A 19,475-nucleotide genomic window follows, 5' to 3' on the forward strand; every position below is an offset into this window, starting at 1 on the left:
GTCTCATCAATCTGTTGGATAAGGTGTCTAAGTCCATAACTATTTCTGGTATGTACTTGACCCGACCCGGCATGGTCCATTTGGGTTGCATGACACCATGCAATTGGATAGACTAAATGAGAGAAATAACGCTTGGAGATTATTAATATATTATAAGTTCTAATATATTAATAATATTATTTGATTAGTTTGATCAAGAATTAATTTAGAATTAATTATGTGATCAAAAGATAACTAATTAAATATATGGGTTGATTATGTAAATCATCCATATCTTGTATAGTGGGCTAAAAGGCTCCATGGACTATCAAGTTGGGTTCCACCCATAGGATGCTCCATGGATGCTCCATGGGAGTTACAAACCCATGGGTCATGGAAATGAAGAGTCATGACACATTAGGGTGTAACCCTAGATGTGTCAACACTATATAAGAAACATGTTCTCCACCTAAAATCAGCTACACTAAGAACATAGAGGGCTTGGCCGATTTTGTGAAGTGAGTATTCTCTCATAAGTTCTTCCAAGAGCATTTGGTGTTGTGTGAAGCATTTGAGGCATCACACTTGGGGTGCTAGGCTCACAAGGTTTCAAGGAACACAAGCAACAACAAGGTAAGTTATTCTATCTATACTTTATGTTAAAATTGTTCCCCATGTATGCTAGATAGGAATATAACCTTGGAAATCAACTTTGCATGACAAATTAGACAAACATAGATCCAAGGTTATTAGGGTTGCATGTACACTTAGGAAGTGTTAGAATGCTCAATTCCCATCAGTGGTATCAGAGCCTAGGCTTGTTTGTTCTTATTTGTGCTTAAAAGTTGAAAACAGAATCGAAAATTTGCTGTCTGCGAACGGACTCGTCGAGTCCATGTGTATCTTCAACCAACTCGGCGAGTCATGTTCTTGCACTCGGCGAGTAGGGTCGAATGAGTGCAGAATTTCGATTCAGTTGCTGGAAAATGAATTAGAAACATTACCTTAAACTGTTTTAGTAAATGTAAACTTGTTTCTGGTGGTGTAATGTCTTGCTAATTCATTTACAACAACTAGTTATCAAAAATTACAAAGTTTTATGTAATTTTTGATTGTGTTCATATTCATGTTCTTGTTCTTATGATGTTTTAGATGATCATAGGAATTATTTGTAACCTATTTGGTAGTTTAATTCTTGATCATAATGTGTTTTAATGGAGTTCATAACTTATCCTTAAGTTATGGAAAACCAAGAGTCACACTTGAGTTAAAACCATTAAGAAAACACAAGAGTTATAAAAAAAAAAAAATGAAGAGTCTTCATTTTATGACTCTATTAAACTCATAAGTTACAAGAAATGAAAAGTTTTGAAAGTTACAAAACTTGCCCTCAAGTTTTGGAACAAGTAAAGTTAAGTTAAAACTTTAGTTCCAACCCCTAGAATTTTAAAAGTTAAAATTCAACCCTTATACTTATATTATGATGATTTAATAATTATATATATATATATATATATATATATATATATATGTATAAGAACAAGTCGTCTTACCGCTAGTACGCCTCATTCACGAAGCTAGTCTATAAGGTGGGTATAAGGTTGTTGCCTATAAAATGGTGACTTAATGGGTGTATATTCTCACCCACCGCTTGCTTGACTGGTGGAGGGTCGTTAGCCGAACGGGTAAGACAAGGACTTATAATTCTCATTCAAAGTATGATGAATATAATAAAGTAACTAAATGTTTATTAAATTCCCAATCTTAGTTACTTTAGGAAAAATGTGAATAAGGTGCTAATCCATGAAATTACACTTTACACTTTGTCTGAGTCGTTGGTGGAGCGTGTGTGGTTAACCGGCACACTAACTTGGACTTAACAAGGTAGGTAAAGGGTGACTTAAGGTTTATTATAGTATCGGTGGAGCGTGTGTGGTTTACCGGCACATCGATTGAGTGATAAACTTTAAGGGTACCAAGTGATTTGCATGGTTACTTCACACCTCGTTTTGTGATCCTCGGCATCCCAGTCACAAAACCTGGAGGGCACTCCCGAGATTGAAACATGCCTTTGAAAAGTTCATTGGATCTCAAAGAATCTAGGAATTTCTAAAACCAATAAAAACTAAATATTTAATATTTCGGTTTTCGTGGTGGAAATTGGTGAATCGTCATTCACCTACCTTTCAAATATGGTATAGCTTAGATTACGACATACCTCTTCTAAGTTATATTATATTGTGATTGGATCCTAGCCTTAATATTACATTTGAGTGTTTTATTAAGGACTCTCTTAAATCTAAACTAAATTTGTTCTTCTTTTTCAGATGTCTTCAACTAATGCTTCTGGCTCGAATCCTAATGGCTCCTTTACTCTTATGAGTCTATGTGGGAAAGTCACCTTTGATGGATCCAACTTCAATAAGTGGATCAGAAACATCAGGATGATTACCCGCTACGAGGACAAAGAATATGTCCTTGACAAGGAGCTTAAGGAAATTGACGAGTTCACTGCAACTCCCCAGGAGATCGCTGACTTTCATACTCATGAAAGAGATGCAACCAAGGTGGCTTGCATCATGTAAGCCACCATGACAGCTGAACTCCAAAAGTCTTATGAAGACTTCTACCCTTATGAAATGCACCAAGATTTGATGGAAAGATACCATCAAAGTGCACGACAAGAGAGGTACGAAGTCATCTGCTCCATGATAACAACCATGATGAAGGACGGAGAGTCCGTCACGATCCACATCCAGAAAATGCAAAGGTATGTCGATCGGTTGCTGAAGCTCAATGTGAACTTCCCTGAGGAGCTTGCAATAGATATCATTTTGCACTCCTTACCATCGTGCTATGATCAATTCCGCATGACATATCACATGAACAAGGAAGATGTCACCCTCAGCAAACTTCAGGGACTTCTCAAGACCGCAGAAACAGGTCTTAAGGGGAAGTCGGTTGCTATCACTCCTACTCCAGATTCAACTCCGGTCTTGGCAATCGGGCAAAGTCGAGGGAGGAAGAGAAAGAGATCTTCAAAGGGTACCAAGGCTCGGACCCTTGATGGCTCTTCTTCAAGTGGAACCAAGAAAGGTTTCATTACTCCTTCTTCTGACCCAAAAGAGGCTGAATGCTTCTATTGCCATGAAAAAGCTCATTGGAAGCGGAACTGCCCAAAGTACCAGCAAGATTTGAAGGATGGGAAAGTCAAACCCAACCATGCAGGTATTTACACTATCATTTCTAATAACTCACCCCATTCTAAATCTTGGGTCCTTGATACAGGTTGCGGTGTTCATATTTGTTGTGACTTGCAGGGACTAGGAAGAAGTGAGAATGTGGAGCAAGGAAGAATAAACTTAATCATGGGGAATAGGAAAGTTACACCTGTCACCAAGATTGGAGTTTATACTTTATCGCTAAGTAGTGGGTTAAATTTAGATTTGAATAAATGTTGTTATTCGCCAGAAATGGCAAGAAATATTATTTCCTTTCATGCATTGTACAAACAAGGTTTCACCTTTTCGTTTGATAATGAAGTTGGTTCGATTAATGCTTTCTTTAATAATGTTCTTTATTTTAAAGCATTACCTTGTGATGGTGTGTATGAAGCTGTATCTATTGTAGATAACTTAGGAAATAATGTTTTGTGTATTGATTCTACTAATAATAATAACTTGGATAAAGCATCATTATGGCATTGTCGTCTTGGACATATAAGCAAGAAACGCATAGGCCAACTCCAAAAGGATGGAGTCTTGGAGTCGTTTGACCTAAAGTCAAATGATAGTTGCGAATCATGCTTACTTGGAAAAATGACAAAGTCACCCTTCACAGGCTCGTGTGAAAGGGGTGAAGGTTTGTTGGACCTTATACACACGGATGTGTGTGGACCATTCAAACATGCCACAAGGGATGCTAATCGTTATTATTTGACTTTTACCGATGATTACAGTAGATATGGATATGTCTACTTAATCAAGCATAAGTCAGAGACATTCGAGAAGTTTAAGGAATTTAAACAGGAAGTCGAGAATCAATTGGGCAGGAACATTAAGATGCTTCGATCCGATCGAGGTGGTGAGTATCTTAGTTCAGAGTTCCTCGACTATCTAAAGGAATGTGGGATTGTCTCACAATTGACACCTCCCAGGACACCGCAGTTGAATGGTGTGGCTGAGAGGCGTAATCGAACCTTGTTGGACATGGTTCGTTCCATGATGAGTCGAGCTTCGCTACCAATCTCATTCTGGGGGTATGCCTTAGAGACTGCCGTCCATATCCTTAATCTAGTCCCTACAAAGAAAGTTGCCAAAACTCCTCACGAGATGTGGACTGGTAAAGTACCTAAACTAGACCACATCAAGATTTGGGGCTGCGAGGCTTTCGTGAGACGCGAGACTCATGATAAGCTCGAACCCCGAAGCGAGAGGTGTATTTTCATCGGCTACCCACAACAATCCTTTGGTTACCTCTTCTACAGACCCAGTGACAATGTGGTCTTTGTAGCAAGAAGAGGAGTCTTTCGAGAAAGAGAGTTTAAAAGCCAAGGAGACAGTGGGAGGCAAGTTGATCTTGAAGAAATTCAAGAGCCAAGTGGTGAAGGAACTTCAAACTCTAGCCCTCAACTTGAGGAGGAAACTCCTGTTGAGCCAATTGACGAATCTGTACCTCTAAGGCGTTCCACGAGAGTTAGGAGTGCACCTGAGCATTACTATGGATTCCATATTACTGCAGAAGGTGAGACACTTATTAGTGATGAGACACTAGTAAGTCAAGATGACCCTAACAGCTACGAGGAAGCCATGGCGGGCCCCGAGTCTGCCAAATGGAAAGAGGCTATGGATAGCGAGATACAATCCATGTATGACAATCAAGTTTGGAACTTGGTTGAGAATGTACCAGGTCGAAAGACTGTAGGGTGCAAATGGGTCTTCAAGAAGAAGACCGAAATGGATGGTAAAATACACAATTATAAGGCTAGACTGGTTGCAAAGGGCTTCTCTCAAATTCCTGGAGTGGACTATGATGAGACCTTTTCTCCGGTAGCCAAGATTAAGTCTATTCGGGTTCTGTTAGCCATAGCCGCATTTCATGACTATGAAATTTGGCAAATGGATGTCAAAACCGATTTCCTTAATGGAAAGTTGGCTGAAGATGTTTACATGAGTCAGCCAGAGGGTTTTGTCAGTAACGAGTACCCTAATAGAGTGTGTAAGCTTGAGAAATCCATTTATGGATTAAAGCAAGCACCTCGCAGATGGAATCTTTGCTTTGATGAAAAGGTCAAGGAATTTGGCTTTTCTAGGAGTGAAGATGAATCTTGTGTATATGTCAAGGCTAGTGGGAGTATAGTTAGCTTTTTGGTATTGTATGTGGATGACATACTACTCATAGGAAACGACATTCCAACCTTGCAGGAAGTAAAGTCCTGGCTTGGAAAGTGTTTCGCTATGAAGGACCTTGGTGAAGCTGCCTATATTTTGGGGATAAGGATTTTGAGAGATCGGAGTAAAAGACTAATTGGACTTAGTCAAAGTACCTACTTGGAGAAGGTTCTGAAGAGATTCAGAATGCAAGACTCCAAGAAAGGAGAGTTGCCCATCCAGAGTAGCGCCAAGCTGAGCAAGACACAAAGCCCTAGCACTGAGGCTGAGATAGCAGAAATGAGTCGAATACCTTATGCTTCGGCTGTAGGTTCGATCATGTATGCTATGACGTGTACTCGACCTGATGTAGCCTTTGCCTTGAGCATGGTTAGCAGGTTTCAGGGGAACCCTGGCAAGGCACACTGGATTGCGGTAAAGAATATTCTCAAGTACCTACGAAGGACTAAGGACTGGGTCCTTACCCTCGGTGGGAGTGATGACTTGAGAGTTGTAGGGTATAGAGATGCTAGCTTCCAGACTGATAGGGATAACTTCCGCTCTCAGTCGGGCTGGGTCTTTACCCTAAATGGAGGAGCAATTTCTTGGAAGAGTTCCAAGCAAGAGACAGTGGCAGATTCTACTTGTGAATCAGAGTATAATGCAGCTAGCGAAGCGGCAAAGGAGGCGTTATGGCTGAGGAACTTCATTGGAGACCTTGGAGTTGTACCAGCTATTAAAGAGCCGATGGAAATTTTCTGTGATAGTGAAAGTGTTGTTGCCTTAGCCAAGGAACCAAGGGATCACAGGAGATCCAGACACATCGACAGAAAATACCATTTCATCAGACATCGGATCGAAGAAGGAATCCTCGTGGCAAAGAGGGTATCATCAGATGAGAATCTGGCAGATCCCCTCACGAAGGGACTGACTCGGGTTAAGCATCTCCAGCATGCTCGGAGCATAGGGCTGAAGGATGATATTAGATTTAGTAGTTAGATAATCTCGAAATTTGTAAAGTGTAATTGACATTTGATGATGAATAAAAGTGTTTTATTTATGATTAAAGTGTTGCTATCTCTTGTCGATCGTTTACTATATTTCTTTTGCATGTTTTGACTTCCAGAATAATTTTGTTTGGTATAACATATTATTCAAACCTCCACAGTCGGTCATATGTCGGAAGTAGGTATGAATCAAGACTGTCATGTTTGGTTGTAGAGGTCTGGGACAAGGCTACAACAATCATGAGTGCTCATAAGTTCTGAGCATTGGACCCAACCCACGCTCACTGGAATCACTTCATGGAATTCTATCTCGAGTGATCGTGAGACGGTAATATCATATAAGTCTTTAAACCTAGAGATATGATTTGTTACTTACAAGTTGGTTAGGCATTGATTGTACGAAAAACGCATTGGTAACTCGATGTTATAAAATCGTGCTCTTATGTGTAATTCAATGAGTAGTAGAACAAACATATGAGTCGAAGTTTATCTGTTCCTTCTTGGATTAGAAGCTGATATCTGGGCCCCTCGATGATTTTGTTTTGACCTATGTACCGGGCCCGGTCAGAACTAAATTGATGTGTTCAATGAAGTTCTTTGTCAAACAAATCGGAAATCGGGAAACAAATGTTGGACAATAAGTAAGACATTGTTCCATGTATTTGTCCGACTAATATCTAGAACAGAGGATTATATGATCACTTATCTTAAATGGCATACCATCATCTTCTCAAGTTTCGAGAAACCTTGTAAAGAGCTACGATTGCGGATCGGTTCCTGAAGTCATACTTGCAGTAATAGTTACTAGACTTATCCAAGTGGGAGACTGTTGGATAAGGTGTCTAAGTCCATAACTATTTCTGGTATGTACTTGACCCGACCCGGCATGGTCCATTTGGGTTGCATGGCACCATGCAATTGGATAGACTAAATGAGAGAAATAACGCTTGGAGATTATTAATATATTATAAGTTCTAATATATTAATAATATTATTTGATTAGTTTGATCAAGAATTAATTTAGAATTAATTATGTGATCAAAAGATAACTAATTAAATATATGGGTTGATTATGTAAATCATCCATATCTTGTATAGTGGGCTAAAAGGCTCCATGGACTATCAAGTTGGGTTCCACCCATAGGATGCTCCATGGATGCTCCATGGGAGTTACAAACCCATGGGTCATGGAAATGAAGAGTCATGACACATTAGGGTGTAACCCTAGATGTGTCAACACAATATAAGAAACATGTTCTCCACCTAAAATCGGCTACACTAAGAACATAGAGGGCTTGGCCGATTTTGTGAAGTGAGTATTCTCTCATAAGTTCTTCCAAGAGCATTTGGTGTTGTGTGAAGCATTTGAGGCATCACACTTGGGGTGCTAGGCTCACAAGGTTTCAAGGAACACAAGCAACAACAAGGTAAGTTATTCTATCTATACTTTATGTTAAAATTGTTCCCCATGTATGCTAGATAGGAATATAACCTTGGAAATCAACTTTGCATGACAAATTAGACAAACATAGATCCAAGGTTATTAGGGTTGCATGTACACTTAGGAAGTGTTAGAATGCTCAATTCCCATCACAATCTCCTTAAGCTCCTTGTCAAGGACATATTCTTTATCCTCGTAGCGGGTAATCATCCTGATGTTTCTGGTCCACTCATTGAAGTTGGATCCATCAAAAGTGACTTTCCCATACAAGTTCATAAGGGTAAAGGAGCTATTAGGATTAGAGCCAAAAGCAACATTGCTTGAAGACATCTGAAGGAAGAGAACAAGATTAGTTTAGATATTAAGAGAGTCCTTAATAAAACACCCAAATGTAATATTAAGGCTAGGATCCAATCACAATATATAATAACTTAGAAGAGGTATGCCGTAATCCAAGCTATAACATATTTGAAAGGTAGGTGAATGACGATTCACCAATTTCCACCACGAAAACCGAAATATTAGTATTAGGTTTTTGATTGGTTCTTAGAAATTCCTAGATTCTTTGAGATTCAATGAACTTTTCAAAGACATGTTTCAATCTCGAGTGCACCCTCCAAGTTTTGTGACTGGGATACCGAGGATCACAAAACGAGGTGTGAAGTAACCATGCAAATCACTTGGTACCCTTAAAGTTTATCACTCAATCGATGTTCCGATAAACCACACACGCTCCATCGATACTATAATAAACCTTAAGTCACCCTTTACCTACCTTTTTAAGTCCAAGTTAGTGTGCCGGTTAACCACACACGCTCCACCAACGACTTAGACAAAGTGTAAAGTGTAATTTCATGGATTAGCACCTTATTCACATTTTCCTAAAGTAACTAAGATTTGGGAATTTAATAAAACATATAGTTACTTTATAATATTCATCATACTTTTAATGAGAATTTATAAGTCCTTGTCCTACCCGTTCGGCTAACAGCCCTCCACCAGTCAAGCGAGCGGTGGATGAGAATGGACACCTATTAAGTTGCCATTTTATAGGCAACAACCTTATACCCACCTTATAGACCGGCTTCGTGAATGAGGCGTACTAGTGGTAAGACGACTTTGTTCTTATACATATATACAATTATTAATTATAATAATATAAGTATAAGGGTTGAATTTTAACTTTTAAAATTCTAAGGTTTGGAACTAAAGTTTTTATAAGACTTTACTTGTTCCAAAACTTGAGGGCAAGTTTTGTAACTTTCAAAACTTTTCATTTCTTGTAACTTATGAGTTTAATAGAGTAATAAAATGAAGACTCTTCATTTTTCTAACTCTTGTGTTCTTTTAATGGTTTTAATTCATGTGTGACTCTTGGTTTTCCATAACTTGAGGACAAGTTATGGACTCCATTAAAACACATTATGATCAAGAATTAATCTACCACATAGGTTACAAACAATTCCTATGATCATCTAAAACATCATAAGAACAAGAACATGAATATGAACACATTCATAAATCAAAATTACACTTAAAACTTTGTAATTTTGATAACTAGTTGTTGTAAATGAATTAGCAAAGACATTACACCATCTAAAACAAGTTTTCAAGTACCAAAATAGTTTAGGGTAATGTTTCTAATCCATTTCCAGCAACTAAAGTCGAATATCTGCACTCTATCGACCCTACTCGCCGAGTGCATTAACCTACTCGATGAGTAGGTTGAAGATACAAGTGAACTCGACGAGTCCCCCCATGGACTCGACGAGTCCAGCAGTCAGACAACAAGTTTTTCGACTTTCTTCAACTTTTTAGTACAAATAACAAACAAACAAGCCTAGGCTCTGATACCACTGTTGGGTTTTGAGCATTCTACCACTTCCTAAGTGTACATGCAACCCTAATAACCTTGGATCTATGTTTGTCTAATTATCATGCAAAGTTGAATTCCAAGGCTATATTCCTATCTAGCATACATGGGGAACAATTTTAACTTGAATGATAGATAGAATAACTCACCTTGTTGTTGCTTATGTTCCTTGAAACCTTATGAGCCTAGCACCCCAAGTGTGATGCCTCAAATGCTTCACACAACACCAAATGCTCTTGGAAAGACTTTTGAGAGAATGCACACTACTTGAAATCGGCCTAGCCCTCTTGTTTCACATGTGTAGCCGATTTTGGTGGAGAATATGATTCTTATATAGTGTTGACACATGTAGGGTTACAGCATGTAAACCCTAATGTGTCATGACTCTTCATTTCCATGACCCATGGGTTTGTAACTCCCATGGAGCATCCTTTGGGTGGAACCCAACTTGATAATCGATGGAGCCTCTTAGCCCACTATACAAGATATGGATGATTTACATAATCAACCCATATATTTAATTAGTTCTCTTTTGATCACTTAATTAATTCTAAATTAATTCTTGATCAAACTAATCAAATAATATTATTAATATATTAGAACTTATAATATATTAATAATCTCCAAGTGTTATTTCTCTCATTTAGTCTATCCAATTGCATGGTGCCACGCAACCCAAATGGACCATGCCGGGTCGGGTCAAGTATATACCAGAAATCGTTATGGACTTAGACACCTTATCCAACAGTATGAAGATGATGAAATTTGCTTAAAACCATTGGGGATAGTTTTTGCTGGGAAAGATAAAGCTGGAAGAGCTAAAAGATTTTTATTCCAAACTTGTGAAGTGGAGAGGTACATCAACTCTTAATATACGAACTTAATTGTTCGTATGAACCACTGCAAGAAAAATTCAGAAGGAGATAAGAAAGAGATAAAGAAGGTTATCTCTTGGTATACGGAGATCCGAAGAGTGCTGATGTATGCCGTTCAAGCACTGACTACTTGAAGACTTCGACCTTGATTCCAAAGGGGGAGATTGTTAGGGCTAATATGTTGTAATAAGTCGAAGAGTCAGTTTGTTTGTTACGAAGAATCTTGTGTCTTCGTATGTATGGGTCTTTGTATATATAGTTATTTTACTAAGGCGTTATAACATGAAGGCTTAACTTTTAGTCCTTAGTATTTTTGTTATGCTTTTATTCTCCTATAAATAGGGGTATGTATTAGTGATCTGGATGACTTTTACACACAGTTTTACAGTTTATTCATTGTATTCTGTAAACTGAAAGGCATAATATGAGCTGATCAAAGATTGTATTAACTCTCGTGTTCACCGTTTCAATATTTTACTCAATTACTTCTAAAATTACATTCAAACTCGATTCCACATCTCAACAATTGGTATCAAAGCATTCCAAATCTCTTCTGATGAGATTAAAGATTCTTTTAATCTATGAAGATCGATTAGATCTTGAACAAGTTATGAAAACAATGACGATATAAACACAGTAAAATTATAGAACAAGAATGAATCAAACGTGTCGAATGATTAAAACAAAATCCTCAGAAGAGCTCGATTAAGAACATCAACTGTAGAGGATTGGAAGGTTACAACTATGATCAAAGAAATCTTTAGTCGTCTGGAAAATATCGTATTCTCAGATCTCTAAAACCTTAACCTAATATGCATGCAAGCATAAGCTTATTTACAAAGCATAAAAGACACACGGTTGGACAGGCCCAAACCGTAGTACAAAACATTATAAACAAACGAGCCCAAAAGACGCAATCTTCCAAGCCCAACAATCTCCCCCTTTGCGTCAATATGGAGCGAGATCTTTATTTATTACTTGGGCCAGCAGCCGAAACTGGTACCTTCTTCACGGTACTAAACAGACACTTAGTGATGGAAAGAATTGTCTGTCTAAACCGGATGTACCAGTTGATCATATCTTCAAAATACTTAACATCATCGGCCGAATTCTCTTTACACCGTTTAACAATAAAAAGCACATGCTCCAAGCAAGTTGTGGTGTAAAGATGCTTATCAGCTAAAGCGAAGAGACATTTATGTCCTTCCGCTCTAGTGAACATGACTGTGTTACGTCTCGGATCAATCTTGCCCAGCTGCATTTGATTTAGATCACTGGCCGATCCCACAGGAGCAATTTTGGGTTTCTTCTTGAAGACTGTGGCGACCTCCTGATCCATAAGGGCAACCTCCATGATATAGCAGATTAACATCCTTTTGACATGGTCTAGAATGGGACCATATTCAGCTTCATTGGTCAAAAGGATGTTATACAAGACGATCCAATCATGAGGATTTAGATTCGGTAGATCTGCTAGAGAGATGAGATGAACAGATTTTGCAGATCCCCGAATCAGTTTGAACCGAACGTTTATAAAACGTCCCTCAGTGTAAGGCTTTAGCACCCGAACATTGACAATCTTCTGAGCGCTCCATGTAAGGAATTGAGGACGAGCAGCCTTCAGGTAAAAGTCACTGAGCTCCCTGTCAAGCTCAGCGTTCGGATGAGGGACATCAAAAATATTAGAGAAGATGTGAAAGATAAACGCCTTTCGAGTCAGCGGCATATCGAACTGCGAATCGACAGAATTGCTGCAGTCGAATGATATGACCGGCTCGAGCCATAGGATGCTGGGTGTTTCAATGGCCTCTTTGATCAAACGTTCCCTGGTCCAGGCAGGGGAGAGAGTCTTTCGGCTCTCAAGGAGATCGTGGGCTTCTTTTTTCTTACGTTCGGCTTCGGCAGCCTCACGTGCCTCACGACTGGCATCCTCACCAACCTTGCGACTGTTCTTTCGTTTCAAAATGTCGGCAATGGTCTCCTTGTCGCCTTCTGCATCTTCGTCCTCAGCTATATCTTTACCTTTGTTCTTCATACCTGAACTTAAAATTTGATGAGTTGAAGATGGTTCAGTTGTATGAGTAGCTTTTGAGGAAGGAGGTGGTTTTGAACTTGGCTTCTCATCTCCCCCTTGTTTCGGAATGGACACAAAACTTGGGAGGCCTTCGACCTTGTTTAGTAGATCAATGGCTGGAGAGAGCTTTTCAGCAAGGGATCGCCTCACCGAAAAGTTTAATATTGGATCATGTGCTTCCAGGATGTTTGAGATGACAGCGTGGACATCCGAAACACACGTCTTAACCACCTCCCGTTCGGAGCGAAGATCTTCCAGCAGTTGCTGAGGCTGCTGAATCATGTTGGGCGCTGGTGAAGGCATCTACAATCTTCTGAAGTGCAGCTTCAGACAGGATTGATTGTTGGTTGGACGAGGAGGCAAGAAGGAGATCAATCTTCTCGTTGAGCTGTTTTAGATGTTTCTTAGTGACAGGTGCATCATCCTCCTCGTCACTCTGAATTTGAAACGGACTATAGTAGACCGAATCAAAGACCATGTCTTCTCCCCCGAGATAAGGGTTTTCACCCTCAGAGGCATTGCCATGAGAAGAAGAGGGTGGAGAGGTTGGGGGTGTAGAGGGTTTATTAGGAGAAGGTTGAGTGGGTGAAGGTGTAGTTTCGGTTGGTTGTTCTGTATGGGTAGTTTCGGTTGGTGGTTGTGTATGGGTAGTTTCGGTGGGTGGTTGTGTATGGGTAGTTTCGGTGGAGGGTTGTTTATGGGTAGTTTCGGTTGGGTGAGTTTTGGGTTGAGGAGGTTCGGCTACATGGGGTGATTCAGTGGTAGTGGTAAAGATTTGAGGAGGAGAAGGAATTGGGGAATTGGGAATTTGAATCTCTGGGGTAGGGGATCGAGGTGGTGTATTGCCTCGTGTAGGAGAAGCATCCCCTTGAGAGTCGTCAGAATCCGAACTCTCACCCTCAGAGTCACTCGAAGAGGAGGGTATAATTAGCTTTCACTTTGGTTGAGTCTTCCTCTTCTTCGGTGGGGGGGGAAGTGACAGCTTTTGTCTGTTTCCTCTTCTTAGGTGAAGGCCCCTTTGAAGGTTTTTCTACTTGCTTTCCTTTATCCGCCTTTTTACCTTTGCTCAATGGTTTATCTGCATCGTGGATAGATCTGAGCATGTCCGGGGTCAGAACCCTTGGACCAGAAGGTGTTAGCTCCTTAAGCTTTCTGATCAGCCTACTATCCGAAGGTACGCTTCCATACATGGACTCCGGAATCGAGCCAATAAAGGAGAATTTGGAGGCATCGGAGATGATGATCTTCTTGGTGTGAAAAGTACCAACGGAAGTCATCGATGCACCTTCGGCAATGGGAACGTCGAATCTGTCCATGGCCCATTTGGTGATCAGAATCCAGAATCGGGCCAATGAAACTTCAGAGTGTCTGGATGAACATGAGAGGCTCTGAAGAAGTTGTTGCCATAGAACGAACCCGTAATCCAGGTTGATCCCATTGTAAACTCCATACAGAATGGTAAGGAACATACGACTGGCACCGTCTGAACCTGAGCTTCTCTCCTACAGTCCCTTGAACAGGACTGTAAATAAACCGTTCCATTGAGGCGGTAAGCAGGACTTCTTGAATCTGGCAACGGATGTAAGAACCTCCGTGTATCCCATGTTGTAAAACATGCTATACATATGACCGGTTTGTATGGACTCCGGATGGACTCTGGATGAGTCAGAAGCAAATCCGAGTAGAGAGCAGAAACGAGGGCGAGAAACGGAGGTTTTGTGGTCTCCAATCTCGAAGAATACTCGGTCGACAGCCTTGTCATAATATGCAGTCGCGTAGACCTGCGATAGAGCCGTCATTGGCACCGATGCGATTCTGGATAGTGCTGGTTCGAGTTGTGAGTATTTTAGGCATTCTATGACCGGCGACATGTAAGGATCGTATGCCTTTGGGTTAAGATCAATTACTAAGCATTGCTGTGGGCGAATGGGAAGGATTTGGGATGTAGCATGAACTGAAGAAGAGTCAGCCATGGATGCAGGTGTGAAGAAGATGATGAACAGGAAACTGTATGGGAGAGTTTGTGGTTTGGAAAATTTGAGAGTGGTAAAGAGGTAAAAGGAGGTATAACGGGCTATTTATAGTGGGAGGGAAGAGAGAGAAAGATCGTTTCAAATCTCTTATGGATGACAGTTGGGACGGACGATGATCACGTAGGAGAGAGAGTGTCAGATTCCTAGGATCACGCCGCCCAATAATCGTCGTTTCATAGGGACAAGCCGTTACTGTTTAACCACGCGCATTGAATGCCATAGGACAAAGAAAAACTTAGGATTTCAAAAGGAATGTCCGTTATTAATACGATCAACCATTTATTGAGAAATGTTGAAAGGATTCTTTTAATTCGGCTAAATGAAATCTCAGAAAGAAAGATAAGGACAAGATCCCAGGGGAAGAAAAGTTATGGTTAATAACATTTTCATAGGAATCACATAAAATGGTACTTTCATCAATTCGTTAGTAAAAGCTTGAACAATATAATCGTTCACCGTCAATTCCTTAGGTGTTGAATTTTGGGTTTCACTTAGTTCGTAGTGTCATAAAACTAAGATCATAAACACAGATGTTGTGCAACCATAAACCTCAGTGGTAAGTGCTGAGAGTCTCAAGGGTTACCATGATGGAATGAGTGTAGTGGAGAAGTAATAGGAGATGGTGTAAGATAACAAAAGTACCTCTACTACAAGAAGAAGGACCAAGCAGGAAGTTCTTAACTCATGTGAGAAAAGAATGAGGTAGCTCACGATTAGAATAAATGAAGTGGCCTTGTTGGGAAGACAAGGTTTGTGTATACCAGGTCATGAAGGCCTTTATTCAAAATCTTATGAGGCTTGAGACACATACAGCAGCATGCTTCTAGGGACAAGTAGGAAGTCCATAAAGTGTAACCACATAAACAAATAAAAACATAAAAAAAATTTGGAATTTTTGAGGTAAACCGAACGCGAACCTACGATTGGTTTCGGTTGAGAAAAGTTTTGAAAAACCGAACCCGAACGTTCGGTTGGTTTCGGTTCTACAAAATTTTGAAAAACCGAACCCGAACCTTCGGTTGGTTTCGGTTGTACAAAAGTTTGAAAAACCGAACCCGAACCTTCGGTTGGTTTCGGTTCTAGAAAATTTTGAAAAACCGAACCTGAACCTTCGGTTGGTTTCGGTTCTAGAAAATTTTGAAAAACCGAACCTGAACCTTCGGTTGGTTTCGGTTCTAGAAAATTTTGAAAAACCGAACCTGAACCTTTGGTTGGTGTCAGGTAAGAGTTTTTTTTTTTTTTTTTTTTTTTTTTTTTTTTTTTTTTTTTGAATCATTCTAGTAAAAACAGAATTGTACAGCCAATACACAACATTGAGAAACTATCTTTGAAGAAAAGAGTGGGTTAGATAGTTGAGATGAACCCTAACGTTCGGTTGTTATCTTTAAGTTTGGTACTGATTCAGATTCCATCATACCAAGTCCTTGCAATATTTTATTGAATGATGCTTCAGGAAGAGCTTTTGTAAAGACGTCAGCCAGTTGATCAGTGGTTCTTACGAAGTGAACTTCGACGTTTCCATCTTCCACGTGATCTTTGATGAAGTGATACGTTAGTGCTATGTGCTTGGTTTTGGAGTGCTGCACTGGGTTATGACAGATCCTAATTGCACTTTCGGAGTCGCAATATAGTGGGATCTTCTTCATATTGAGTCCATAGTCTCGAAGTTGGCTTTGAATCCAAATCACTTGTGATGTACATGATGCAGCTGCAATGTATTCTGCTTCGGCTGTGGATAGCGACACGCATGTCTGTTTCTTAGATTGCCAGCTGACTAACTTCCCGTCAAGAAATTGACATCCACCAGTCGTGCTTTTTCGATCGAGTCCACATCCTCCAAGGTCAGCATCAGAATAGGCTTGAACGAAGAAGCCTGAGTTGGATGGATACCATAGACCTAAGGAGGTGGTTCGCTTGAGATATCGTAGGATGTTCTTCACTGCAAGCATGTGAGGTTCACGAGGGTTTGCCTGAAATCGAGCACAATAACACACAGAAAACATGATATCAGGTCTGCTAGCAGTAAGATACATTAACGATCCAATCATTTGACGATAGAGCGTGATATCAACAGCTGGTTTGTCTAGAGATGGGGTAAGCTTAGTGCCGAATGCCATTGGGACTTTGACTTTTGAGTCTCCCATCATACCGAACTTTGCTAGGAGAGTCTTCGTGTAAGCTTCCTGATTAATAAAGATGCCTTCGAGTCCCTGTCTTATGTTTAAACCAAGGAAAAAGTTAATTGGACCCATTGAGCTCATTTCAAACTTAGTCTCCATCAGCTTTTTGAATTCAGCCGTTAAGCTTGGATTCGTGGAGCCAAAGATGATATCATCGACATAAATTTGAACTATCATAAGGTGGTTACCTTCCTTTTTGCGAAAGAAGGTTGGGTCAACCGAACCTTGTTTGAATTTAGACATCTTTAAAAATTTTGTAAGCGTTTCATACCAGGCTCTCAGAGCTTGTTTAAGGCCGTACACAGCTTTATCCAGAATATAGCAATGATTTGGATGCTTTTCGTTCACGAATCCAGGAGGTTGCTCTACGTACACCGTCTCTTCAAGTTCTCCATTGAGAAATGCACACTTGACGTCCATTTGGAAAACTTCAAAGTTCTTGTGAGCAGCATAAGCCAGAAATATTCTAACAGATTCTAGCCGAGCTACTGGAGCGAAAGTCTCTTCGTAGTCTATCCCTTCCTCCTGACAATATCCCTTTACCACCAGACGAGCCTTGTTCCGTATAACATTACCTTCTTTGTCCATTTTGTTCCAAAAAACCCATTTGAGACCAACAACCGAAGCATCTGGAGGAGTTGGAATTAGGCGCCAGACTTTGTTTCTTTCAAATTCGTTCAACTCGTCTTGCATTGCTTGAACCCAATCAGAGTGATCGAGAGCAGTGTTAAATGTCTTTGGTTCAACTTTTGATACGAATGAATTGAACATGCAAAATTCTACCTTTGAAAATAAGGAAGTTTGTTTTGCCTTCAGTTGTGATCGGGTCAGAACCTTTTCAGATACATCCCCAACTACTTGAGAGACAGGATGATCTCTGGTCCATTTGATAAGAGGAGGGTAATTTGGATCAACAGTTGGGTCTAATTCAGCATTGATTATTTCGTCTAGCTCAGATTGGCTATCATAACCGAGTGTCACATCATCATGTTCTACCTCAGTTGGTGTACTTTGGGAGATATGAGGTTTGTGTGATTCTAGTGGGCTTGAGCTTGCTGGTGTTGAGACCTCTTCGGTTGAAGTTGTGGAATTTGGCTCCCCCTGGAATTGCGCGTTTGGCTCCCCCTCGACTTGAGTACTTGGCTCCCCCTCGACTTGAGCACTTGGCTCCCCCTCGATTTGAGCTTCGTTGGAAGGAGAGTCGTTACAGATTGATTCTTCTTCATATATTCTCCTTGCCGCATCTTCAACAATCTGCTCCATGTGATCAACTTTGTTATCTGCTGCACCAGCTTCAGAAAGTGAAGCATTCTCTGGTTCGTCAAAGAGCCCCAGAAATGTCTCGAATAGATTAGCAACCGAGACTGTAACCATGCCATTTGGAGGAAAGATTTCCCCAGTGATATTTTCTTTAGCCTGCAGCTTCTTGACATAGTTGTCGTCAAAGGTCACATAATACATCTCTTCAATTTTTCTTGAACGCTTGTTTAGGACCCTGTATGCCTTGGATGTGAGAGAGTAACCCAGAAATATTCCTTCGTCGGCTTTGACATCAAACTTGTTGCGGTGTTCTTTAGAGTTGAAGATGAAACACCTTGAGCCGAACACATGGAAAAATTTCACATTTGGCTTCCTGTTGTTCAATATCTCATATGGGGTGAGTGCGAACCTTTTGTTGAGATATGACCTGTTCTGTGTAAAACAAGCAGCAAAAATAGCATTAGCCCAAAAATAAAGAGGTAAAGAAGCGAAACTTAGCATAGTTCGGGCAGCTTCACACAAGGATCGGTTTCGTCTTTCGACTATTCCGTTTTGTTGTGGTGTGTAGGGAGCTGAGAAATTATGACTAATTCCCTTCTCTGCAAGAAACTCTTCAAACTCCCTGTTCTTGAATTCGAGAACATTGTCGCTAATGATGTTGCGAACAACCTTCTTGAGCTGTACTTCAATTTTCTTAATAAACATTTTCAGCTTTTGAGTCGCTTCAGATTTTAGCTTTAGAAAGAACACCCATGTAAATCGAGAAAAGTCATCAACGATAACAAGAATGTACTTGCTACCACCGATGCTTTCGATAGATGAAGGACCACACAAATCAATATGAATTAATTCGAGTGGTTCAACAACTTTTGTGTTGATAATAGATGGATGACTTTGACGACTCTGCTTTCCCATTTCGCATGCAGCACATAGATGATCCCTGTCGAACTTGAGTAATGGAAGGCCCCTTACATGACCTCCTGTAACAAGACGATTGATATCTTTGAAGTTAAGATGAGATAATCTTCGGTGCGGTGTCCTGGGAGGTGTCAATTGTGAGACAATCCCACATTCCTTTAGATAGTCGAGGAACTCTGAACTAAGATACTCACCACCTCGATCGGATCGAAGCATCTTAATGTTCCTGCCCAATTGATTCTCGACTTCCTGTTTAAATTCCTTAAACTTCTCGAAAGTCTCTGACTTATGCTTGATTAAGTAGACATATCCATATCTACTGTAATCATCGGTAAAAGTCAAATAATAACGATTAGCATCCCTTGTGGCATGTTTGAATGGTCCACACACATCCGTGTGTATAAGGTCCAACAAACCTTCACCCCTTTCACATGAGCCTGTGAAGGGTGACTTTGTCATTTTTCCA

The sequence above is a fragment of the Lactuca saligna genome, chromosome 6, assembly GCF_052625555.1.
Source record: "Lactuca saligna cultivar CGN05327 chromosome 6, ASM5262555v1, whole genome shotgun sequence".
NCBI lineage: Eukaryota > Viridiplantae > Streptophyta > Magnoliopsida > Asterales > Asteraceae > Lactuca > Lactuca saligna.